At 35.0% G+C, this 27,448-nt stretch overlaps 3 long non-coding RNA genes across 4 annotated transcripts; 2 read left to right on the plus strand and 1 right to left on the minus strand.

Annotated features, from left to right (window-relative positions):
* Positions 1–962: 962 nt before the first annotated feature.
* On the minus strand, positions 963–3,676 carry LOC116404008. The gene is made up of 2 exons (XR_004216947.1): positions 2,773–3,676; positions 963–1,259 (listed from the first exon to the last, which is right to left on the minus strand). It is a non-coding gene; the product is annotated as an uncharacterized LOC116404008 (long non-coding RNA).
* Positions 3,677–17,400: 13,724 nt separating this feature from the next.
* Positions 17,401–18,200, plus strand: LOC116403993. Its single transcript, XR_004216934.1, has 2 exons — positions 17,401–18,057; positions 18,143–18,200. It is a non-coding gene; the product is annotated as an uncharacterized LOC116403993 (long non-coding RNA).
* A 3,621-nt stretch (positions 18,201–21,821) lies between these two features.
* LOC116403711 lies at positions 21,822–23,944 on the plus strand. Of its 2 annotated transcripts, none has more exons than XR_004216539.1 (2): positions 21,822–22,801; positions 22,893–23,944. It is a non-coding gene; the product is annotated as an uncharacterized LOC116403711 (long non-coding RNA). The 2 variants fall into 2 exon arrangements; XR_004216538.1 differs by having other exon boundaries at positions 21,888–22,796.
* The last annotated feature ends 3,504 nt before the right edge of the window (positions 23,945–27,448 follow it).

A 27,448-nucleotide genomic window follows, 5' to 3' on the forward strand; every position in this document is an offset into this window, starting at 1 on the left:
ACTTTTCTTTTGTCTCCTTAGAAAAGTAGGGAATTCAGCTTGATAATGACCATATCCTTCACACTCCCTACATTTGAAAGATATGATATCTTTACCACTTGGTTTGTCAGACTCTTTTCATTTATAACTATTCTGATATCTACTATTCGAACCATAATTATTTGTGCTTTTGAATTTTTTTTAACTACATTAGAGAATCGCTTGGTCAACAAGGCAATTGACTCATTTATGTTATCGTTTTAGGATTTACCTTTATCAAGATTTACCTCCTCATGAACAAATTGAAAAGCAATCCATTTCCCCTTTTTGTCTTCTCTATTGATATAGCAATTTCAAAAGTATGGAGAGACCCGATTAATTCATCTAGTTTTAAAGTAGTAATATCATGGGCTTCTTCAATAACTATAACCTTCATATCAAATTTTCTAGGTAAAGAGCGCAAAACCTTTCTTACCGGTTTAGACTCAGATATTCTCTCACCAACATTGAGTGACTCATTTGCGATTTCTTACACTTTTACATTATATTCAACAATAGTTTCTTCTTCTATCATTCTTAATGATTCAAATTTATAAGTCAACAGTTGTAATCGAGAGATTTTTACCTTAGAGGTACCCTCAAATGCAACCTCGAGAATTTTCCAAACATCTTTTGCTAAAGTACGAGAATTTATTAATTCAAATACATTTAGATCCACTCATAAATGGCATTAAGAGCTCATGGGTTTCCTAATGAAGCTTGTTCTTCAGCCATGGTCCAATTGACTTCAGGTTTTGGAGTGAATTTATCATCAATAATAATCATCCATGGCTCCCATAGAGGAATAGCAGCTCTTCAAGCCTTCCAATCAAGGGATTTGATAAACGATGTCATGCGAGTTTTCTAATATGATTAGTTTTTTCCATCAAGAACAAGAGGTCTATTAGTTGATTCGCCTTTAAATGTGAGAATAGTTAAAGAGATAGAAAGAGAAATATCACAAAATGCTTTATTAACCCAATTCGATGAATTCCACATACATCAGGAGAGAGCTTCTTAGCTCAGATAAGAAATATTATTAAGATTCAAAAGCACAAGCAATTTATCACTAACTACTAAGAAGGAATTCCTTCTAGTAAAACAACTCTTTTAAGTTATAACAAAAACTCAGAATAAAGATAGACTTCCTGAATTTGTGTTTGAATCTTCTTGAAGTAAACTCAGGCTCCCTTGAATTCATTAACCGCAGTTCAACTATTTCAAATTGAAAGTCTAGTAATCTGTGTGGCAAACCAAGGGAAGAGCTTCAATATTTAAAAACTTTATCAAATGTTTGAGATCTTCTTATTTAAAGGATATAGATACAAGAATTCTATTAATGAGAGACAATATTTTTATCTTTTAACAAAATATCTCTTTATCCAATTTTTATAAAATAATCAACAATCATTGAACAATAAAAAGAATTCTTATTAATTAATTTTGGCAAAAAAAATCCAACAAAAGATATAAATTATGTACTCAATAATTGAATCGAAAGATATTTTGTTCTTTCCTTGATTAAAGATCTTTTGTTCTGATATCTAATTAACAACATTTAAGAAAAATAAAAACAACAAAACTCATTGGAAGGGCTAGACTTAGTTTACATAAAATTTTCCATTTCAATTCAAACTATACACAAGAATATATCACCATCTTACTGGAATCAATTAAGAAACTCTCAGGTTCAATATGGTTCGATTCTATAAGACTTTCAAAAAGTTTCTCAATTGATTTACGAAATGTACGTAGCAAGGTTTTTGCTTCTGTGTTAGAAGGCGTTGTGAGACTATTTGAGACTACCCAAAAAATCTAAGGAAAAGGAAAAGGAGAACATCTTAGGAGTAGATAGCTCATGGAAGATGTTAAATCTTCTTTTTGGGCTTTTGATTGACATCTATCCCCTACTCATATAGCTCAACCCTTTCTTTAAACCCTTATACTAAAATACTTCTAATATTACATTTACATGAATAATTCCCAAACTATACCATTCGACTAAAATATACTTCTAATATTACAACACACTAACAACCTCTTTTGAATTCTACCCACAAAAAGAGAGTAATAATTAAAACCAACAACTTTACGTCTAAACAAAGCCTCCAATGAACATTCCAACCAAATAAGATTTTCATCCAACTTTCTTACCAAAATATAAGTATATAACACAGTGCAAAGAAACCAAACCCTAAGAGTATTGCTATTGTTTTGAGATAAAACTTTTACAAATAATCTAAATAGGATTACTATTGTTTTAAGAGTACTAAAATAAATGAAGTCAAAAGATCATGGTGGATGCTAAAGACAACAACTTAGTGGTCATTTCACTTTTTCCCAGAGAGTGAAATGAGTTCAGTAGGTACCTCAACGACAAGATACTAAATAAAAGGGACTAAGTAGACTGAATCTCTAGTACCGAAGAATAATATATTGAACACATTATATAATCATCCAAAATCAATCAATCTCACAATATTAATATCTCAACATTCATAAATATCTATTTTCTCAATTGCCCCCTTTAAAAATTTAATGAACATACAAGTTTGAACATTTTAACAATTTCCTACATCCAATGGCTTGTACTCAAATTTGACATCACAACAGTAAACCTATTCTAGTTGAAATAATATTGTGAGTACCTTAAGAATGAAAGGACTATATGCATCTCAATTCCTTGTACAGAAAGAAAAGAGAAGGCCTTTCTTGATATGTTACACACAACATAACTCGAGAAAGAATGCTTACCTTCAATGGATCAACGGTACTCTCACCAACATAAGCAACCGCTGCAAATAATGCATGGCAACATCAAAAGCATTCTATGAAAATATCTTGTTAGCCTGAAAACAAACATCCATGAAGAGGACGAGCCAAGATGAAGAGAACCAACAACCAACTATGTATCTTAGCTCACGGGCCCGGAGGGGAGTGAGAATGTTGCTCAACCATATTAACAAATAGCAAGGAAAATGACTACAAATAGAAGGACTTGACAACTTACTACTACTTGGCTGCTTGGGTCTGATAAAGTTAGATGCGAGAAAAAAAAGCTATTGTCATGACTAGAGGTCACTACGTATATATAGGAAATCCATAATTGATGATGATCGTCGGATGGACAACCATCCATTGAATGGCAAGATTTGACACATTACTATGGGCACTAGTAACACATAATTGATATGAAAAATATTAATTACATCACCAGCTAGGCACCAAAAAATGTGTGTCACCTCTCAAGGAACCGATGACTCAACTCTCAATTACTTCAAGTTAGTGCGCTGAAGGGGCAAGGTTAAGAGTTAATGTAAGGCTCAAAGCCCATGAGTAAGCTAAAACCCATTGTATACTAGAGAAAGGAGGAATGTAGGTTGAGGGTTTCCTAAGGTAATAAGGCCTAAAGCCTATGTGAGTAGACTAATTCCCATTGGATATTATAGGAAGGAGGAGTGGAGGAGAGTTGTACATCCTAAAAGGAAAATGCCAAACCCTCCAAGGTTAACCTCAACCAGTTGAGTTGGTAAATATATATTAAAAGAGAAATACTTAATTGTGCTAGGTTTGATACCTTACAACTTTGAGCACCAAGAGAAACCTTCAATTCAATGTCTCCAATAGGGAAGAGTCAATAATCTCCAAAGGAAAACTCTCTTGTGTGTTTAAGTTGAACAATACACTCTCTACACAAACATAGACATTAAAGAGTGGCAGACTCATTACTGCAAACTTGACCTTCTTTCATATGCAAAGCATGTCGACATATGTCTACCTTGATGGCCGTTGCCCATTAAGTAAGCAGACATCAAGAAAGCTCGACCATCAAGAAAATTGATGGTTAAAACATGTCACAAAAAACTCTTTCTTGATAGTATTGACCATCAAGGAAGAGACTTTTATGTTTTTTTGCAGATCATAAAAACTGAAAAGCCTATGAAGAAAACCCATTTTCTTAATGGTCAAAACATGCCATAAAAAATCATTGGTTGTTGGTATTTGCCATAAAAAAAAAAGAGACTTTTATGTTTCTTGCTCATCAAGAAAATTGAAAAATCCATCAAGAAAGCGAGTTTACTTAATGGCTAAAACATGTCATAAAAAACCTTTTCTTGATGGTATTGACCATCAAGAAAGGGGACTTTGACGTCCTTTGTCTATCAAGAAATTGGATTACTCCATCAAGACAACCCTTTTATCGACGATTTTTGCTCGTCAACAAAAAATCTTTTATTGACGTTTTTCGCTTGTCAACCGTAACAACTTTAAAAAAAATAAAAAAATATATGAATAGTTATGACACTCTCATATATGTGACATGTAATCAACCTCAACGCTAAAAATCTTGAAAATACCAAAATGTCAAAATATGCAAAATTCATTACATACCGCTATAAACGAACTTCAAACAACTCTTGCAACTTTTTTTCAACTACACAATTTGCACAACTCCGCCACAACCCCAAGACTACAGAACTCACACACAACTGCAGAACTCCAACAAGTGGAAACTTGTAACTTCATGCAAAATATCAATAATCACAAATATAAAATTAATACCATCAGATGACCCTATAATTGAAATGTAAGTAAGATATATATGAGCACTGGGTGCTACACCAATGTGAGAATTTGTTACACAAGTGAACTTGAAACAAGGGTTTTCACAAAAGTGTTAATGAGCTCAAAATTTACATAAATATTCAAGCCAAAATGTCAAAACTACCCATCTTTAATATTACTATTAATGAAAAAAGAAAAGAAAATAAGGAAAGTAAATAGACGCGCATAAGGAAAGAGGGTATCGTGAGGAACGATTTCATTTTCAAATTCATTTAAAACTTTCCTTCTTCAATCTATTCCTGAATACTGATCTTCTTTCTTTGCAAACCAACCGATAATCATCTTGTTCCATCTTCTATGTAAGAAAAATTGGGTTTCAGCGAAAGAGAAGCTTAGATAGGACAAGTTTCAGACGCCACATACTATTTCGGTAAGTAATGTTTGATGTTTATATTAAACACTTGTTAAATTATTATGAAACTGATTTAGTATGTGCAGAAATTAGGGTTTGGTCGCAGGTGGAGGAGTTCAAATTTCACATTTTGGTGGTGCAATACCATTTCGGTAAGAAATGTGTCATTCTTGTTAATTAACTAAAATTGTGAGGGTATATTAAGTATGTTAGATTATATTATGTATTTTAAATGAATTTCCTGTTTCCTGTGGAGTGAACATGCACGTGGTTTAAATAGATTTTAGTGTTAACATTATATTCTTGGGATTATATTCATGTATTTTAATTTTCAAGTTCATGTGCTTATAGCAAATATCAGTTGTGATATTGGTACTATACATTAGGTAGTGCTTATTTAATAATAACCATATGTTTACATGAAGTTGCACTTATGGTTCGTAGAAGCAAAAGACTACTTGGTTCAAGTTCTAGGTCAAGAAAGTCAAACAAAGATGATCCTATTTTAATCGATGATACAAAGGTGAAATATATAGGCTGTTATATGAATCATTAGTAATTGATAAACATATATACTGTGTATTATATTAATCATTAATCTTGTGCTGAGGTTGCCCTGAGACGCACTTGATCGAGAGAGACTGAGAATGTAATGCCCCAAGCTCAAGATTCAGAATTAGATCTCTGACATTTCCCTACATCTCCTATGATCTGGCAATATCATCCATTTGTAAAGGCTTATTAGAGTGAAAATTCTCCCCACAAACCAACACAAGTCCTTTCAACATGGTTTGTCCTCACTCACATGCATCCTAAGAATTGAATTGCTACAAGCTAAACACGCTTAACTTTAAAGTTTCTATGATGAGGCACTGAAAAGGAAGGTGCACCTTGTTGGTATAGGTAGTAACTTTTAATTCTTTAAGTCTTTCTTAACACTACTTTCTTGTCCTCATTTCATATCCTCAAGGTCCCTCTCATTTAGATGCAATACCAATTCATTCATGTCCCCCTCCTAAACTCGGGGCTTTACACATAAATTTTCTTCAAATAGTTTTTAAAAACTTGAAAAGAATCTCGAGGTCATCCCGATCGAGATTGACCTCTAGTAAAACAAAATTATAATTTTTTTTTTTAAATGTACTACTTTTGAAATATGAAAAAAATGTGCTATTTCTCAAAATTTCCCAAATAGATACTTGAGCAAATAGTGTTTACGTGTGTAGGGTAGTATATGAAATCATTGAAGATTCAGGGACATTGATAAGCTACTAATTTAATAGGTGAAATATTTAAGTTATCTAATATGTAGGGTCACACCTTGCCCCGGACACCTGCTTGCTAGGCTCGAGACGTGGCGTGAAGCCAACCGACATTGCTCAATCTCTGAACAATATCAGTTGACTCTGACTACTAATCTCTTACAATGGTAAACAACTCGAGTAAAATAAAACATATGCAACAAAAAGTAGAACATAACTAACATAAACTTCTTTAAAATACATCAAAACTAGTTTAGGCTCAATGCCATTAAAAACAGACTATCCTTTTTGTGAACTAAACAAAAACTATAACTAAAATTAACCCCTTAATTAACAAAACCTATGAACACACAGTGGGTAAGCCTAAGTACTAACCAACAATAGTAACTTTGTGACGACCCAACTTTTCTATCTAAGTCGAGGTCATTAACTTTTGACAAAAAATCTCGATGGATACAGAATGAATATAAGACATTTGAGAAACATACAATCGAGGAAAAACAACTTTAAACAGGTCCGGTTTCAAACAACTAAAACTTTAAAAGTATTGTTTACCAAAGTAATAGTTCGTAAACTAAGTTCCAACATAATGTTTTAAACATCAAGAACATAAAGCGGAAGCAAAATAAAGATGTTCCCTATGGCAATCACACTTCCTGCCCCTCGCCGGTTTGCAACTCTTCTTACCTTTGCCTGAAAAATTAAACATAAAGGGGTGAGTATAAACATACTCAGTAAAAGACCCGCTACTTGTCCCATTAGGAAAAATAAATTGTTAACGTCCTATTGGGATACCCTGCAATGTCACATTCTTGTGATCCCGTATGATACACATATCAGACTAACGCCTCAAGGGACGTACATTTCAGTCTAGTGTTCTGCAGAAACACATATCAGTCTAGTGTACTGCAAGGCACACATCCCAATAAAGCTAACAATTTTTCCCTCAGTCCATTCTAAACCTCTAGTGTACTGCAAGGCACACATCCCAATAAAGCTAACAATTTTTCCCTCAGTCCATTCTAAACCTCTTAACAGTCATTTATAACACTGTTCAACTACTTTAACATATATAATTCTCTCACTTAACGTTCTAACACTCAACCTATCTCACTTTAGTCCAGAGAACATTGGCAACATTTTAATACATCAGTCAATCAAACTGCAAACCGCAAATTCATGACGCCCTCAGTTCACCAGTACAAGCCACACATTAGTACAACCTACACCCAATCGAGTCAAAGTCACAAGCTCACATCCAAAATTTTATACAACACAATCAATTAAGATCATCCTGCCTACATCCACCTACATATTTAATTCCAGACAATCCCCATATGCATTCAACATCAAGTCTACGTCAATTTATGTACATATATAAATTCAGTTAGACGTATACCCTCCACATAAGAGTCAACCATCCTCAGTTCAGTCAACAAACATTTTAATTTAGTCATTTCCATGAACACACATAAAACTATTTAAAGCCATTAAGTCCCTTTAACCACGTCAACTTATACTTAAGAGTCATACCCTTTACGTTTAGTCAAGTCCCAGTCAAATCTTGAAATTCACAAGAAAGTTCCTTAACTCAAGGTTGCTCAATCTTTCAAACAGCTAAATCCCATGAAGGACACCTAACCATAAGGACAAAATAACTCCGATACTTTCACTTTCACCACACATACTCCACTTAATTTCCTCAATGCAAGTTCTAACTTACTAAGGTATTGGTGAACCGAACTCAAAGTTCACAAATTTGTCGTGATTCAACGTTATTTCCAACTCCTTCAAGAATCAAACAACAGATTAATCAACCATTCCAACCATAACATTTGAACATCAGAAACAATTACAACCCATACTTAAATTGTTACCAACAAGGCAACTTCAAAAAATCACTGTAAAACAGAGGCGGCGACACACCACGACGCACGACTGTCGGACGCATGGAAAACCCTTAAGTGTGAGTCGATCGGCAGCCGTCGGCTAAGGGAGACGTGGCGAGTGAGCTTCATGGATGGAGACCGACGCGAATGAAGCTACAGACCTGAACTGGCACGGCGAGTCGACTACCCCTGTTCAAGGCAGTGCAGACCAAATGTTTCAGTTGGAAGTTTGGGCTATGTTCGGACGGTCAACGACGTGACTATTGGGGGTGGAGCACGGTGGCTAGTCGAGATTTGAGGCGAATGAAATCCACCGAAGGCAGGCGCAAACGGACTGTCGGGCTCGGCTGGAGGACTATGCAACCCGAATGGACGACGACTTCAGGCGAACGGTACAGTAGCGACAGAACGAGGAGAAGAGATCGGACGTCGGCGTGCTTGCGTGGACGAAGCTTGGACTCGGCGGGATCTTGGCTTCGTCGGAAGTATAGACAGTTGGCAGTGGTTTGAACGGAAGAGAAAAACGAAAGAGAAGGAAGAAAAATAGGGGCGGCGGCCGTGGATCGGAGAAGAAAAGAAGGAGAAGAGTGGTGGGGCGGCTCGACGGGCACGGTGAAAGAAGAGAAGAAAAAGAAAGAGAAAAAACGAAAAAAAAAGGAAAATAAATAGGGGAGGGGCACGCGAGAGAGAGAGAGGGAGAGAGAAGGATTTTTTTTTTTTTTTATATATAAATAATAATTATAATAATAAAAATAAATAAATATTATTATTATTATTATAACATTTCCAATCATTTTCTCCCCTAACTTCTTTTCTTTAAAAAAATAAATCTTCAAACTAAAATGTAATTTGATTTAAAAGTAAGATACCTTAAAGTTCGGGGTGTTACAAACTTTATCTATAACTTCGCACAACACACTTGTAGACAACGGTCGACGTCAGATTCTTGAATCACGGCCTCTACTTGAAAAGTAGGAAAACATTTGGAAAAGGTGAGGTTAAAAGCCCAGTTAGTGATGATTTTATAAAACATACTTTAAAACAAATACACTTTAAACATTTCATAAGACATTCATAAACTATACATAATATACAATCTTAAGATTTTTGTATACAGAATACTTTCTAACATTAAAGTACTCTTTTAACTTTGTATACTCTATACCCCGAAAATACTTAAACAAGATTGCAGAGCACCTTTGGTAATACTATCTAGCCATACCTCGATTACAATAGCAGAGCACCTTTGGTCATGCTATTCATAATAAACTAGATCAAGATAGCAGAGCACCTTTGGTCTTACTATCCTACCTAGACTCAGTGGTTGCGGCTAAGTGGTTAGCATAACCCTATACCTCTGATGGTGCACGTTGATCATCGAGAACTCCATATATAGAGTACCATGGTTTTCTTTTCAAACCAATTTATTTAAGTTCATGCTTTCCAAACATCCATAAACTTATCAATAATTACATGCTTTGGAATCATTTCTCATACTACAATACTTATTTACAACATGCTTATCAATCAGTACTTAACATTCAATTATCAAAGTTTGCTTAAAAACATTTGATAAATAATCAGATTTGGAAATCAACTTTAAACTCATTGATCATAAACCATAAGTCAAAATATCTTTAATAAATTCATTTTTCACTCACAAATTGTAGTTCAAACCCTTGGTCAATAAACTTGTCTGATTTCTTCTTGTTTTGCAATAATGGGAAATAACTCCAATTAATTTCTTTTTATCATAAAAACATCAAATTTTTACTTAAACTTCTCAAAATATAAAAAACAACCCTAAAACATTCTTTTGACATGGCTGGCGCGAATGGATGGGTGATAGGGCCTTGACCCTGCGTGCTGGATGTTACAATCGTAGTCTTTCAACTTCGGGATGGACGATTGTGCAACACTTGTTGTAACTCGATAAAAAAGTTAGCCTGATCAAAATCTGAAAGTCACGGACAAAATTGATGTATGATGTAACATTCCTTTGTGTTCTTGAGAAAATTGTTTATAAAACGCGAGAAAGAAAGAAATACATTGAAATTGACATTACAATCTGCATTAAAGATTGTCAGTTGCAAGGGAAAAGGTTTGCTTACAAAGAGTGTAACAATGCTTGGATGGGGATTCAACTACTATGCCTCTCCTATAGTACATTTTGGATATTTTCAGCTCTAGTAGGCTTGCATATGAAAATATCGAAACGTCACACCCAAGCTTTATGACTTAAAATGGAAAGTTACTAGCTAAACTACATATAAGAAATAAAGATAAGATAAATTGGAGGTATTCAGGCATACGACCATAGGCAAACACGTCCTGGACAAGTATTATCATGACATACTTCCTCTCTTAAACAGTTGACGTCCCTGTCAACTGGCAAAGCTGGAATTCTTCGATCTTCTGCTTTCACGCTTCGAGGTGTTCAATACGTCTTCAACTAGTTTCTTCCACGAGGAGGTTCTTCCACTTCACTAGGAATTCATGTACCCTCCTCGTGGGTCTTCTACCTTTCCTCACTCTCTTAATAAGGATTTATTCCACTTTTACTAGTTTCTCGTATCTTCTCACGAGGTGGTGGTCTTTCTATCTTCATAACCGAGTCTGTGCAGATCGTAGTTTAACAAGGATCTGATTTATCGCATGAAAGTCCAAGGGGCGACGCTTTTTATCCACCCACTTTTTCAGCCATTTCGAGGCTTCCTTTAGGCCGGTCTGAGCGACGTTTAATTTTCGCTTCTACTTCTTGGTAATGTTGTAAGCCTGAGGATTCTTCTCAAAATATGAGGGATCAACACGGTGCGACAGTACAGGTTATCGACCACAAACAATCTCAATCAGGCTTCTGCTAGTTAATGAACTCATCACAACATCAACACAAAATTGGGTTACCTTCAACAATTGAATCTCATTCCTTTATTCTGTCTTACTAGCCTTAGCCAAATTTACGCCATCTTGAATGACATAGTTTTTCTGCAAGGATTCCACGGATGTGCTCCACATTGGGCCATCAATTGGACATGCTTGTATACGAATCAACATGTACGAAATCACATGATTGTTTCTCTAACTAAGGGCATCAGTTGCCCAATTACTCGCTCATTTCCTATGTTCTGACCCAAGATCAAGTTCGAGTAGGTCTCTCTACCTTCTTGCTTGACTCGAAGTCAGATTCGGCTGAGTATTGAAGGGACTGGTAACAATGTTGTTTACCTCTCTAACATAAGTAAATCCTCGTGAATACAGTCACCAATCCCTCAAACACGATGGCAAGCGTCTCTTCTTCACATACCGTATAACTCTTTTCTGCGGTACTCGGTCTTCGACTTTCTGCACAAGGGCATCGCCCAACACATAATCAAATGCATCAGCATGAGCTTCCATAGGTTGGGTCACATCCACGGACCCAAGAGTTAGCCCTTCCCTCAGGGCTTGCTTCAAGACACAGTTGTTGACACACAACCATCCATTCTTTTCTTCCCATAAAAGACTTAGGCTTCATACGTAGCTTTTGTAGGTCTAATGAATCCTGCACTCAACAATCCTTTTAATTGTATATGAAGTTCAATTAACTTCAGCGGCGCCACACGACAAGTATTCTTCGTAGGTGATTCTGACTTGGGAAAACTATTAAGCATCACATTACAATATTTCTCTATGACACACCTCGTGTCTTTACAAACTGTCTCCCCCGAACTATCTGCTAACTCAAACGGGATGACCTCAAATGTTGTTTCATCTCAAGTGAGGCCTTCTCTCAGTTGCATGACTGAGATCATTCTCAATCCTTTGGGTTGACGAAGGTCTGTCTGCACAATGGTAGGGGTAGACCTAGTGATCACCAAACATTTGGCTGAAGACATTATGATCACTTGATGTTTAAGGATAAATTTCATTCTGAGTACTACATCAAAGTCATCCATACCTACAATCAAACGTCTACAGGACCGATCCATCCTTCCAACTATAACACCGTTCATTTTACTAATCCGACATGGGTAAAACTATAGAATTCATGACCTTCATTTTTTCTGTATTATTCTTCTAATGAAGGTTCAGCTGTCTGGCTTCTGCCACCGTTATGAATATGTGGGTTGCACCAGAGACAACCATAGTGCTCTTTGTGTGCTTCTGGTTGACCCAGGTGTCAACATATATTAGACCACATTTCGTACGTTTACTTGTCGTCCCCACTTTCTTTTGAAGAGACGACAAGAATCTCATGACCCCCACTATAGGATTCTCAACTTCATCCACTTTGCCAACTTCATTCTCTAATTGCCTCAACTTGTCATCTGAGTCTTAAGAGAAAGAGGCCTGAAAGATATAGAAGGCTGATTTATTCGGACATTTCTTAGCCCAATGTGATCCATCACATATGAAGCAACTGAAAGGACGATTTGATGTGTTTAGACTATTATATCTTCACCAGGTATTCCTCGTGTTAGGTTGGGAACGGGACTTCTATCTTCATCGATAGTTTTGGAAGAATTTGATCGACTATTTCTATCTCTTCCAAGTGAAGAGCTTTAATGACGTCTCTATCTTGAGAGTCACTAGACAGATCGAACAAACGTTCAGTTATTGCATAGACTAATGTGAGGTCTTGAACTCTCTGCTCATATAGCTTAGTCCTTGCCTACGGCTTCAACCCTTCAACAAAATTGAAGACTTTGTCCTTTTCAGACATATCACATATGTCTAACAGCAGTCCCACGAATTGTTTCATGTACTTCCGAATGGTGCTAGTGTGTTTTAATTCTCGTAGTTTCCGCCGAGCTAAAATTTCAACATTCTCGAGGAAAAACTACAAGCACAATTCTTCCTCTAAGCTATCCCAAGTGTCTATTGTGCAACGTCCTTCCTGAATGTCAACATACTAGGACCTCCACCATAACTTTGAATCTTCAGACAGATGCATGGTTGCCAATGTCACTTTGCCTTCTTCTGTAATGGTGTTCGTGGCCTTGAAATACTGTTCGATATCAAAGATGAAATTTTCTAATGCCTTTGCAACTCTTGCCTCACAGAAGGGCTTCAGTTTAGAGATTTTTATCTAACCAACTGGAATTTCCCCTCCAGTCGGAGCTTGGTTTGCCAATGCTTGCATTGTAAGGTTCACCTTCATGTTTACTTCTGCGATTTCATTCCTAACGACATCAAGGGTGACTTGAAAATCCTCTGTCATGTCATTTATCATTTCCAACATATTCTTATGGGACTTATCTAGCTCAATAACTAGTTCTTCCACCTGGACAACAGAGCTAGACGAACTGTCCCCACGCTTGTAGGTGACATTTCCAGTTCTCATAATTCTTGACTCTAGACTGTCAACTCTAGTTAACAAATATTGTATGGGTAATCGGTCCAGACAACCAGATATCGCATCAACAACATCGACTTTCTTAGCAATTTCATTAAGTCGAGTTTTTAAGGAATGGATGGAATCAGAGACTTGAACTAGGTACAACATATGCTCTTCGATTCCTACCAATCATTCATTATGGGTCTTGCTCATCTGTTTTGTAGTTGACATCTTTCTGTCTCAACTCTCAATTAGCCAATATGGCTCGGATACCACTTGTCACAATCGTAGCGTTTCAACCTTGAGACAGACGATTGTGTGGCACTTGTTCTAACTCGATGAACAAGTCAGTCGATCAAAATCTAAAAGTCACGGACAAAGTTGACGTATGATGTAACCTTCCTTCGTGTTCTTGAGAAAATTGTTTATAAAACGTGAGAAAGAAAGAAATACATTGAAATCAATGTTATAATATGCATTGAAGACTGTTAGTTGCAAGGGAAAAGATTTGCTTGCAAAGAGTACGACGATGCTTGGGCGGGGATTCAACTGCTATTTCTCCCCTATAGTACATTTTGGTCATTTTCCGCTCTGGTAGGCTTGCATATGAAAATGTCGAAATGTCACACCCAAACTTTATGACTTAAAATGGAAAGTTACTAGCTAAACTAGATATAAGACATAAAGATAAGATAAATTGGGGGTATTTGGACATATGACCATAGGCAAACACACCCTGGACAAGTATGACCGTGACACTGGACATGCGCGCGTGCTAACCTCTCACACAGGCACGCTGCAGGCCTCACTTGGGCGCACACGCATCTTGTATGTGATATACATCCAACATAAGCCCACAACGCCTCAAAAACCTTTCTGAGTTTAAAACGCATGCTCATCTCGCTCAATCTTACCTTGCCACTCGACCAGTCTCCAACCAACCCATAAACTCATAATTCGGCCAAAACCTTACTTCCACTTTAGAACTTTATAACGTAAAATCCATAACTCAAATGAAAATATTTTCTTCTACAAAGTTGTTCCAAAATGTCTTAATATTTTACCTCAAACTTTGAGCCAAAGATTCCATCAATTGCATCTTGTAGCCTCATTCGAGTAAAGCCTGCCTAGATTTCACCTGAGAATGATCTTCCTCTTTTCTTTCATCTCAAACTTAAATTTCCCTCTCTCAAATTAAACTGGCATCCTCAACTTAGAAAATATACTTAATTTATGAGCTTTTAAGACCAAAATCATCCAATTCACAAGAGTAATTTGGAAGAAAACTCAATCTGAAGAGACCTATTTATACTGAGCCATGCATGAAACTTTATTGAGACCTCCGAAAGCCGAAATTTAACTTCAGCATGCAAAGGCCACGTGAAATCCACTTAACTGACTCTACCTCTTCATTATCTTGCCCAACCAGAACACCTAACGTCCAATGACATGCTAAAATGCCAAGTCAAATCGCCAATTAACCTCTCTTGGTCTTGTCGCAAACCTCTAAACACTTACCTCTACACCAAGTCTTCTTGCCAACAAACCTCTAATCAAGCTTTCTCACCTACACAAAATATCCAAATAACCTCTCAAGCTATCCTTCTCGCCTAGATAACATTTAAAACGGCAACCTTAGAAAACTACTTGATCTTCTCAACCACAATTCAAAACGCAAGATAACCTTTATCTCTTGTCGCCTAGCCTTGCTTTCCTCGCCCACTCTAACCTCTTTAGAGGTTCTTCTTTTTTATTTGACCATCCAAAACAACCTTTAAATGTCTATATCAAAGCCAAAACACAAAACCACTTTACTTAGCCAAAATTTTCCTTCTTCTGACTTAAATTTCTCTTTAGCTTTTAAATCATAACCACTAAACCTTCCTTTCTTTCCACCAATCAAGCACGCTTACCAAAACACTTCTTAAGCTTACTTCCTTATCATGACCTCACTTATAACTAATTCTTTTATGCTCTTAAGAAGATCCAAGTTCAATAAGATTCAAGGTTTACATGTGGTATATATAGAATAAATTGGTATATATGTGGTAAGTGATACGTTCGAAGTAAATTACGAATGACTTTATAATGTTGTATACAAGTAACAATTAGACATATATATACAAAAACATATAATAACGTGCATATAGAACACATAAAAAACAAACATAAATTCATGAAAAATTGATACTTATGTGTAGGAGTATTATGAATGATATGAAAACATCTATGATATAAATAGATTGATCTAGTTATAATATTCATATTGTCGGCTATATATGAAAACTTTGAACTTGTATGAAATTAGAAACTTGTACAAATAGTGTTTATGCGTGTAAGGTAGTATATGACATAGTTGAAGATTATGGTCATTGATGAGGCACTGATTTAATAGGTGAAATAATAAAGTGATCTAATCTTTGGTATATTTTAAATTAATCGAAGTATATGCAGTAATTGATACGTTTGAAGTCAATTTGGAATGATGTTATAATGTGGTATACAAGAAATAATTAGACACATATAACTAGACAATAGTAAATAATGAAGCAATATAACCAATATCTATATTATCCATATAAAAAAAATTGCCTAACTTGGGTAAAAGATTATTGTATAACTCTTGAAAAGACATGTTCATTCACTACAATTTCTGATACGCTATAACTAATATAATTATCAGAATCGTTGAAAAAACTATCATAATATACTACAATGTTGGTCACGCCTAACAAAAAAAGAAGATTAATATACATATCAATGTACAATATTTTTTAAAATATATATTGATATATAATGATGAATTTAAACCGAAAGCAATTTGGGACATTGTAAGTGTTGAAATTTTTTGTCCTAAAACTCGTAGTTTGTAATCATATTCTGTTTCAATAAAGTTGTTATTGAGAAATTAAATATTATAATCCTATCCAATAAATCAAGTTCCAAGGCTATTTTTTGAATAAACTTGAGCTTTATGTGTAAACATAAACGTGGATCAAGTTCGAGTATATATAGCCTAAATAGTCTATAGTATATGAATAAAGATTGGGTGCCTTATTTAGAGAAACTATGGATGCGACCTACTTTGTAGTACAAATGAGGTGATCCTGAATCGTTCATGTAGAGACGTGAAAGTGGGGGCATCCTATGTAAACTGTTTACATAAGACTGAACCATGAATTAGTCTTTTTTACGTTATAACATCGTTTACTATTTAAAACTAACTATCTCGATTATTGATGACCTAGGTAACTTAATCTTAATCTTGAGTTAACTATGAACTCCTGTTCACACGAGATTATCCTTAGATCTGCATAGGTGAGGGCAGCTCATCAGCGTTGGCCCAATAAAGTACAAGATGGAATTCACTCCTACCCGCTTTAGGGTTAGTAGATAGGTTGTTCTCTTAAGCACTGAATCCAAGTCTTGAACAAGGGGCCCACCCTCTCATTGGCCCGAAAGGGATTAAGCTTATAGGTTGAACCTTAAACCAATTGTTCAATAGTGGATTAGTGGGACTTAAGGAGCAAGATGTAATCTTGGGGGTAAAACGGTATTTTGACCCAGCCAATGTTACGAGCAACCTGTGAAGGATTAACTTACTGATTATAGTTTTATCAAATGGACACAAATATATCTATAGTGAGGGGAGTGCAACTACGAGACTTTAGTGGAATGACCCGTCAGTTAATGAATGTTGATTAACTCGGTCTAAAAGTGTAATGCCCCAAAGGTATATATATATATATATATATATATATATATATATATTTTGTTTTTATTTTATATATATATATATATATATATATATATATTTTTTTTTTTTTGTTTTTATTTTATATATATATATATATATTATTTATATTTAATTTAAATAAAAAGAAAAGAAAAAGAAATATATATATTTGTTTTTTCTTTTTTCCTTTTCTTTTCTTTTTCCTTTTTCTTTATTTTCCCTATTTCCTTCTTCCTCCCCGTGCGTCCTTCCCCTTCTCCCCAGCCGCAACCGTCGGCCCTCTTCTCCTTCCTCCCGTGCGCCGCGACGACCCCACCGTCTCCTTCTCCCTTTCCTTCCGTTTCCTTCCCGCCGCAGCCTAGCTGCAGCCAGCCGCGGGTCCCTTCCTTCCATTTTTTTTTTCCGTCCGCAGCCCCGCCGCAAACCATCGTCTCCCCTACTGAAGCCGAACGACCGATCTGCTGTCTCCATCTCCGTTCCCGAAGCAAGACCGCGCCGCTGCCAGTCCAGATCTGCGTTGCAGTCGTCCCGCGCGCCGATCTGCCGTCTCCATCTCCGTTCGCGAAGCAAAACCGCCGCCGCTCGCCGAACCCAACCGCCACCCTCTCTTTTCTCCTTCGGATCGAAACCGCCGCGCCCATCCATCTGTAACTGCCGTGCAACCTTCATTCCAACCGCTGCACTGCCGCGCGATTCTCCGGCCACGTGTCTCCTTTAGCCGACCGCTGACCGACCCACACTTAGGATTTTGCTGCGAGTTTGACAGTCATGCGTTGAGGTGTTGGGAGTAACCTTGGGCTCCCTTAAATTCACAACCAATTTGTGAATTGTTGAGGGTTCAGTTCGCCAGTATTTCGGTAAGTTGTGGAATTTACATATGGAGTAATTTGAAAGGTTGAAACTATTTAGAACGATGTTGATTTTATGATTGATTATGTTTAGGATTTGATTCATTGGATTTAGTAGATTGAAGAATTTGCATAGAAATCGAGGTAAGGGATTTTCTACTGGACTCAATTGTGATTGTGAACTGTATGTGTGGTTTGACTGAAAATATATATGAATGCATATGAATTGAAGTAGACTTAACGTCGAATGTATATCGTGATTGTCATGGAACATATATATAAGTGTGTGTATGTGGACAGGACGAAGATTGTAGATTGTGTTGGTATGAGATGTAGTTATGAACTTGTGATTCTCGTTTAGATTGGGTGTATGATTACGCTAAAGTATGATTGTGTGCTGGTGAACTGAGGGGTGCATTGACTGTATAGTTGATTGACTGATGTATTAGCATATTATTGACAGACATATGACTGTAGTAAAATAAGTTGACTGGACGTTGAAAGAAAGAACTTTGTGACTTGAAGTAACTGAAAGATGGATTGAATGGAATGAGGGGAAAATTATTAGTTTTATTGGGACCTATACCTTGTAGGTGTCCCTCGGGATCACCAATTTATTTTGCACTTTCGGGAGCATTAGACTGATATGTGTTTCTGCAGAACACTAGACTGATATGTACGTCCCTCGGGGCGTTAGACTGAGATGTGTATCCTACGGGATCACAAGACTGTGACTGCACAGGGTATCCCAATAGATCGTTAATAATTTATTTTCTCCTGACGGGACCAGTAGAGGGTCTCTTACTGAGTATTTAAATACTCACCCTTCTTATGTTTAATTTTCAGACAAAGGTAATAAAGGCGGCAAACCGGCGAGGGGCAGGAAGGAAGCGTGATGCCATAGGAAACGTGTTTTGCTTCCGCTTATGGGTTCTTGTGAGGTTTAAAATGAATTGAAATTTAGTTTACAAACGTTTGTTGTAAATAGTATTATTTTATGCTTTCTTGAATGTTTAAAAATCAGGTCTGACTTGAAGATATTTTTTTTTAAAAATTGCTTACGTTTTGTTTTATATTAATCAAAGTCTTTTATTTGTTAAAAATTAACGATCTCGACTTACTTAGAAAAGTTGGGTCGTTACAGTTGGTATCAGAGCCTAAGTCGTTACAGTTGGTATCAGAATTATTGACTGCTAGCTCATATGGATTAAACTTATAATAGTGTGATGAAATAAGTCGAATTGTTCGAATTGGGAGAAGAAAGAGAAACCGACAAATATAGTGATATAGTCGTCGGTCTACTAATTAGAAATAGAGCTTCATGTTTTACATACTATAAGTATGAATGCAGATTCATACTAAGAAACTTGGAATTGATGGAATTGATCAAAAAAATAGTAAAAAGTCAATATGTTGACTTTTGACTTTGAAAAATCAAACTTTGACCGGCCTTATATTCAAATGTGATTTGAATTTTGAAAAAATGAATGCAGATTTATGCTCGGGAGGTTGGAATTAGTCAAGACGGACAAAATCGTAAAAAGTCAAAATATTGACTTTTGATTTAGAAAAGTCAAAGTTTGACTTTTGACTTAAAATATCTAATGATCATTTTACCCTTGGACTAAGTTAGTGGGAAAATCCAACATTTTGTTGGATAATCCCACTAACTCTTAGTGGGATATGTGGCTATATGAGATGTAGACACCTAGCCCACTAAGTTCCACTAATTGTTAGTGGAACGTTAGGTGTTGAGATTTGACAAATTACATGCATTTTTTCATGTAATTAGGTTATAAATAGGGGAGTTTTCAAATGGTTAAAAACTTTTGCCTTTTTTAATATACTCCAAAAAAAAAATGTCAATCAAGAAAAAAATACTTCTACCTTCTAATTTCCTTTTATCTCCATTACTTTCTACATCAAATTGGGTCCCACAACCCGGTTCTTTGTCTAGAGGATAGTAGTTGAGCATTAGTGGTGTCTCGGTTTGAATTGCTAAGGAGGTATCAAAGTTTTTGAAAACTTCAAAGGTAATATTTCCTAAAACCCTAATTTGATTAGTTTAGGGTTACTTGTTAATTGTGGCAATTAGAGTAGAATTTTGATTCTTTTTCTGCTGTGCATGTCTTATTTCTATCAGTAAGAAACCACCAAATTAACTTTGAATATATGAAAAATAATGCAAAATGGATGTAATATAATAAGTATAAATAAGAAATTAGTAAAGGACGTGGTATATATGAAAAGCTATGCAAACAAAAGGAAAGGACTTGATATATATTATTGACTCTGTTGGAGTTTATGTCCTAATTAAAGCTCGTAGTTTGTAGTTTAAATTATATTATACTAAATAAAGTGGTTATTGAGGACTTTTTAGTGAAAATAAAATACTATAGTCTTAAATCCAATAAACTAAGGTCTCAAGGCTATCTAGTGTAGACTTGAACTTTAAGTAGAAACATAAATGTGGATCAAGTTCAAGTATATAGCCCAAATGGTTTATAGTATACAAATAAGGTTGGACGCCCAATTCTAGAGACATAATGAATGTGACCCACTTTGTAGTTAGTACAAACGATGTGATTATGAATCCTTTATGTAGAAACATGGAAGTAGAGGCCTCCTATGTAAAGAGTTTACATAAGACTGAAACCATGAAATAATCACTTTTAAGTCATAATACCGTTATTGTATAATACTGACTATTTCGATTATAATGATCTAAGTAACTTAATCTTGATACTGAGCTAACTATCAACTTCTGTTCAAACGAAATTATTCTTAGATATGCATAGGTGAGAGAAGCTCAACAATGCTAGTCTAATAAGCCTTTCATTTTAAGGGTAAGACCGGGTGGATGGCTAGGGACATAAGGTGCAAGACGAAATTCACTTCTACCCGCTTTAGGGTTAATAGATAAGTTGTTCTCTTAAGGACTGAATCCAATTCTTAAATAAAGTGTTCCACCCTCTCATTGCCCTAAGAGAGATTTTTTTTATAGGTTGGACCTTAAACCAATTGTTCAATAATGGATCAGTGAGACTTAAGGTGTAAGATGTAATCTTAGGGATCAAATAGTATTTTAATGCAATCGAGGTTACAAACAACTTGTGAAAAGATTAACTTACTGATCATGGTTATATCAGATGGACACAAATATATCTATAGTGAGGAAAGTGCAATTACAAAATTTTAGTAGAATAATGACCTGTTAGTTAACAAATATTATTAGCTCAGTCTAAAAGGGTTTAACCAGCTAATCTAAGATCATTGGAGCCCATTATCTATAGGTCCATTAAGTTCCCCTGCTAGCTTATATGGAATTAATTTAGAACAATATGTAGGAATAATTCGAATTCTTCGAATTAGGTAAAGAGGGAAAAATCGACAAATATATGTGATATAAACGTTGGTTATCAGATATCTTTATGTTTAAATTTGATTTAAATATTAAAAATATGAATGTAGATTCGTATTCAGAAGCTAGGAATTGATGAAAATGGTCAATGTTGTAAAAAGTAAAAATGTTAATTTTGAACTTTGAAAAGTCAAACATTGACTTGCTTTACATTCAAACATGTGGATTCATGCTCAGAAGGTCAAAATTTGTCAAGAAGGAAAAATGATAAAAATTCAAATTTTGACTTTGACTTGAATGATCAAATGACTATATTGCCCTTAGAATAAAGTTGGTTGAAAAATCCAACATTTTGTTGGATAATACCACTGACACCTAGTGGGATAAGTGACTACATTAGATGTAAACACCTAGTCCACTAAATTTCACTAATGGTTAGTAAAATGTTATGTGTTGAGACTTTATGAACAAATTACATGCATTTTTGCATGTAATTTGGTTATAAATAAGCGACACAGTACTCAGAGAGTATATTTTCACAATATTTCTTGTACTTGGAGTCATTCACAAAATACTTTATTTTTATTGGTAAAATCACTTACGTTGGTGGGTGGAAAGCATGTTGAAGATCATGCGGTTCATGGATTCAAAAGGAGACGTTAAATTTTAAACGCAATTTTAGAAACTCTTTTCTTTATTTGAAAACATTTAGTGTAACATCGGACATTTTTAGTTGTTTCTCTCAACCTAATTGCCAAACTTCATTAAGTTTTCAAAATTTTGGTGTTATTTTTATTGTAGTTTTCAAAATTTTGGTGTTAAACCCCATCATTTTACATGTAGTTCCCCATCCCTATTCTCCTTCACTCTTCCTCTTGCTCGTGCCCTACTGCCGCCGCCCTCTATAGCTACCTTCCTTTCGCAGTCTACGTCAACTGGTCACGACGTCAGTAGCCCTCATTGTCGACCGTCTCTATCTCCTATTGAAGCCGAAGCCCAGCCAAAGTGTTCGTCATTGGTCTGCATCGTCTCTATGTTTGTGAAGCTGCCATCACATCTTCCTACTTTGTTGATCGCTCGAGCCACTCCGTCCCAAGTCGCCCACCTCACATGCTACTCGCGTTCCATCGTTAGCTAAGCCGCCACATACCCATCTACTTCCCTCGCGTCTGACAACCGCTCATCATGGAGTGCCATTACCGCATTATTTATCCAACGATCGTGAAGCACCGTTGTCGGTTCTCTGTCGTGAATGCAATCCTGACCCGAGCTAAAGACATCAGATCCAAACCGCGTGATTTCTCCTTTCCCAGTTGCTGTGTTGCAAGTTGATCCACGCTCTCTTAGTTCATGTGTTGTTGCCTCTGCCTTGTTATAGGTTCGCTTGGTAAGGTGAAATTTGTGGGTTTTGTGTAGTTGTTTCATAGCCATCTGAAGCGTTAATGATTAGATTAATTTTTTGGGTGTTGTTTGATCGTTGAAGGTGATATTGGTGAATTGGTGCTAAAATCCTTGAGTTTCACGGTAAGCTTCGTTGGAAGTCGATTCTCCATTACTTGGGTAAGTGTCAAATTCACATTTGGGTAAATTAGGTAGATAAAATTATTTGAAAAAAATGTTGATTTTCTATGTACTTATGTTTAAGATTTGGCTTGTTGGAGTTAGTTTGATTAAGTAACTTGCATAAAAATTTAGGTAAGGGGTTCCTACTACTTGACTCTATAATGAATTTGGAACGTATTGATTGCATGGATTTTACTAAACTGGGATGAGTTGACTTGACTGATATGTAGATTTAAATGTGATGACTGATTGGTTGTATGGATTTTACTGAACTGAGTGGGTGGGTTGACTGATATGTAGATTTAAATGTGAAGATTCATGACTAGTATGGTCGACTAAACTATGATGCACTAGTGTTTATTTTGACAGGCCATGTGTAGAAAAGGAGAAATGCCGAAAAGGAGAAATGCCGATAGTTTTTAATTGTGTTTTGATGTGATTGTTATGAACTATGTGAATCGAATTGGGAATTTTTTTTAGCTTTATCTATGGGGTAGTGTACCTTGCAGGTGTCCTAGGGATCACCACCTGTTGTGCATCATTCGGAAACACTAGACTGATAGGTTCATCATTCGGTAGCACTAGACTAATATAGGTGCATCCTTCGAGAATACTAGATTGATATGTGCATCTTACGGAGCACTAGATTGATATGTGCATCCTTCGAGATCTGTGATGCAGGGTACCTCCCGATAGGAAGTTAACCGTTTTTACCCCTAATGGGACCAGTAGTGGGTCCCTTACTGGGTATATTTTATATTCACCCTTTATGTTTAGCTTTTTTAGGCAAAGGTAATACGAGAAACAGACGGGCGAGGGACAAGAAGGACTCGTGACCGCCATATGAGATCCTAGCTTTTTCTTTAAATTTGCTTTCGCTTAAGGTCTTCAATTTTTTTTTGTTGATTAAACTGAGTTTATGGTTAGTGACTTTGTAAACTGTGCCTTTGAAATTTTATTTTGTTTGAAATAGGGCCCGGATATTGTTTCTTTGGTAATTATTGTTTCAAATAAAATTTACCGTGTTTCGTGTCAACCAAAGTGTTTATATTTAAAATAATGACTTCGACTTAATCTGAAAAGTTGGATTGTTACATTTAGTAAAGAGAACCACTCACAGTCAAGGTCGACTAATTCCTAGCTTAACTTCCCAGGCCAAAGTATCCCTACTCTTTTTAGAATTTTGATCGAAAATGAGCTCGTTCCTCATCTCGAATCCTTGACACTTCCCAGTTCTTTCTTAACAAAATCAGGGTAGAAGCAACCTTAAATGACCCGAACTCTCTGATTATAGACTTCTCTGACGGTTTTTTCCATATCGAAATGATTTTTCTAACCGGCTGTGAAAAATGGTCCAATCTTTAAATGTCATGTGCCTCTGTCAACCCTTATTCTAAACTTAGATTGGACGGTTAGGTCCCATCAATCGTCGACCTACTAATATATGTATCACATCATTGTCTCAAAGTTGAAGTAGGTTCCATTTCGTTGCCGCGTATCTTCTATGAGTAAGGATCCTTATCGCATAACTCATTCATAAATTGCATTTTACTAAGAGAAGTCTCTTCGTGCATTATTCTTATTGTAGGGCTTTCATCGTGTTAATGATATACGATCAGGGCCTTACGTCTAATATGTGGTATATATGGAATGAATCAGTGTATATGTGGTAAGTGATACGTTCGAAGTAAATTATGAACAAATATAATAAGGTGCATATAGAATACACAAAAAAAAAAAAAAACAAAAATTAGTCAAATATTAATTGAGATTTGAAGACAATTTTGTCTAAAATCATAGCGTGATTATGTATTTTCTCTAATTATTTCTAAATTCAACACCATGAGACCATATAATTGAAAACACAAGTAGCATATATATAAGTGCTGGATGTTATACCAATGGGAGGATTTCTTACACAAGTCAACTTGAAAAAAAACCAGGAGAAATGAATTAATAGTGAATCGATAGTGAAGGTGATGAGGGGCCCGTACATTGAAGGTAGACGAGATCCAAAACCCAACATCTGTAGCCCTATAAATTTAAAAGTATCATTTAAATACAATATTTAACAATGAAATGTAAAAGGAAGGAAGATGGAAAGAAAGAAAGTGGAAGAGAAAAAGATGATGTTCCACAGTGAATATCTTAACTTCAATCAGGCTAAATAAAGATCGATATATTTAACTTACCCCACCCAAATTCAATCAGGCTAAATATAATTTATATTTTAAAATCAAAAGTTAATTAAAATAATAATATAACTTTAATCTGAAAGGTCAAGAACAAAATCAAATAAAATAATTTAGTCACAGACTATATGAAAACAAACATGATGAAATGCTTATAAGAAATCTGTTTGGTTAAAACATATACAATAAATCTAAAGGTTAGAGGTTAAAATCCTTGGACTATTACATATTGTTTGAATTCACAAGAAGAAAAAAGTTTGATAGAGTATTTCCCAATCCTACCAAACAAATATGAGAAAAAGAAAGAAAGAAAGAAAGAAAAAGATAACATTATTCAAAATTCTCCAACAACAAAAAGGGCCCCAACAAAAAAGTATATCATAATTGATCTCTATATGTAGTTGAAAGCCAAAGCTTCTTTCAAGGTTAACAAAGTTCTTTGGATACTCACCACAAACAGGGAACAAGAACCAACCCCAAAGGGTCCAACCAGATATACCTTTTTCTCTTCACATCAGTATGTAAATAAAAAAATAAAAAAAATAAAGTTGAAATGTAAAAAGTGATGAAGGAATGAAAGTGTAAGTTGAAAAAGAGAGATTCAGTCATCATTTATTTTGGCTTTATTTTATGAACTGTGAAGAGCATCCCTCTTGAAAAGCTGACAATTATATTGAGAAAAGCAATACCCATACTTTTCTCCTTCACACACACTTCATATACACACATTTTTACTTGGAAGAAAGTTATAATTAAATATGATATTGGGTGGATTTTTATATCACCAAAAATTACAAATAACATATAGAAGATGGTACCAAATATTAAGAAATGAACAAGTTAGCAATTAGGTTAAGGCATGAGTGTATCACTCTTTATACGATGTTTCTTATGTTTTTCTTTATATCAACCACAAATGCATGCATCAAGTAACACTCTCTAACTTGTACCATTCAAGAATAACAATCCAAATGAAACGTCATGCAACTTAAAGAGGGATAATTACAAAAATACCAAAAAAAAAAAAAAATTATGATAATAGAACACATGTCACTACATTTTCTAAATTATAAAAGTAACAAATTTAAAAGTCGATGACCTCTGGTAGCCTTTCAATAACTTTCTAATAGTTGTCTGATAGCACTAGTTACTTATCATATTTGCCATATTCGCAATATGCAAAAAAAAAAAAAAAAATGCTATGAATTGTTTTTTTTTTTGTAAATGTTTTTATCATCTGATGCAGTTTCGAAAAAAAAAAAAAAACTATGTAATAAAGTAGACTTTTGAACTCAAAAGTTTCACGACTCAGAACAACTTTTTTTTTCTTCTAATTTGGCCACTTATTTTTAAAGAAGTGAATAAGAAAATAAAAGAGAAATACAAGAATAAATGATATATTGTATATTGATATGGTAGCGAGAGTCCAAGATGAAAAATTTAGATTTAGAAAATTTAATACACAAATTCAAATATCTCAAATAATACGAGAGAAACACTTTTTGTGACTCCCTCGAATGAAACTCGATTTAAGAAATTATCAACTAATCAACTTAGGTGTAGCTTAATGGATAAAATATAAAGGTGAATAGTGATTTTAAATTTTCATTCCATGACCCTTAAACTAAAAAAGTTAGAGATATGGGCTATTAAAATGTGAAAGTAGGTAATGACTTATTACTGGTAGTACTCCATTAACTCTTTTTAGTTTATGTATTTGTTAACCTATGGATATTGTTTTTGTTTAATACACTTACACAATTCAAATCAATGAATTGAAAACCATCATACATTTTTGTAGTTTTTTTTGGTGATAATCTTTGGTTTTTTTGTTTTTAAATTCAAGGTTATGGAAACTTCAAATATATTAACATTAACCAAGTTTAGATAACAAAAAATGGTTGGAAAATATTTTTTCAAGAGTTCCTTATGATTTGAAAGAAATAAGTTTGAAAGTAAATGAAAAGATAAATAAATTGATAGTTAACAAAAAGAAGCATGGCTATCTAAAAATTGAAATGATTTATTATATTGTCTCGAAAAAGCTATATTTTGTTAAAAAGAAAAGAAGAAAGATGAATGAAAAAGAAGTCTTAAAATGTCAATCTCACACAGATTGTCACATGGTTTATTGTCATTCAATGTTTACATAAAGATCATTGTTTTTCCCACTAAAAGAATTAGGCTTTAATTTTACTTTTTCAAAAGTCTATAATATATATATATATATATATGATGATGACACAAATTCTGTAAGGGGTGAATTGTTGAATGAAAAATTTGG

Source organism: Cucumis sativus, chromosome 5 (assembly GCF_000004075.3).
Source record: "Cucumis sativus cultivar 9930 chromosome 5, Cucumber_9930_V3, whole genome shotgun sequence".
NCBI lineage: Eukaryota > Viridiplantae > Streptophyta > Magnoliopsida > Cucurbitales > Cucurbitaceae > Cucumis > Cucumis sativus.